This window comes from Physella acuta, unplaced genomic scaffold (assembly GCF_028476545.2).
Source record: "Physella acuta isolate Inbredline_101_S28 unplaced genomic scaffold, ASM2847654v3 ptg001205l, whole genome shotgun sequence".
NCBI lineage: Eukaryota > Metazoa > Mollusca > Gastropoda > Physidae > Physella > Physella acuta.
In genome coordinates, this window is record NW_026732722.1 from 237,903 (window position 1) to 238,588 (window position 686).

The following is a 686-nucleotide window of genomic DNA, read 5'->3' on the forward strand; positions in this document are numbered from 1 at the left end:
TAGACGTAGTAGATGAGTTCGATTTGTTGGCGATAGACAGACCTCCCACCTAAGATTTCTCCTAGATGGGTGTCGTCAGGCTGAAAAATAAAAGATTGAAAAGTTAGCCACTCGTACATTTGAAGCCACCCAATACAAGTACTGGGTGACTCATCTCGAGAGCGTGTGCGTTCGAGGGATGTGTGGGAGCAACCCCACAGCGGTCGTTTGCGAGATTTGCGTGAGTTAGAGTAGTAGATTTGACCGCCTCTCGGCCCCGGCAGCCAGCCCTAAAAGGGGCTGACCAACCAAATGGCTAAGATCCGTGTAGATCCATAACAGATACTACACTTTGATCTTAGCCAAAAGGCCGAGAAGCGAAAAGGAAAAAACATGTCAAATCTAATATATAAAGCTCAGTTCTGTATGTAATGCATTTGTATGTCGTTGGAATTGTACGAATTTAAAAGTTAGAAAATTATCGTGCGCATTTGTCTAAATTTATGAGCTAAAAAATTACTATTGAAAGTGTTGGGAAATAATTTTCATTTTTCAAATTATAGTAATAATTGTCGGCATGTTCATTAAACACAAGTTTTAAAAAAAATATCATCTTTTACAAAAATTCTAATTATGTCTTTATTTAGTCCTATAGCACTTACTTCCCTTTGATAAATTAGGAAAAACACAATTACTTCCCTTTATAA

The 686-nt window shown here is 37.8% G+C and overlaps 1 pseudogene; it reads right to left on the reverse strand.

Annotated features, from left to right (window-relative positions):
- Positions 1–225: 225 nt before the first annotated feature.
- LOC131957090 (uncharacterized) lies at positions 226–361 on the reverse strand (annotated as a pseudogene).
- Positions 362–686: the final 325 nt, after the last annotated feature.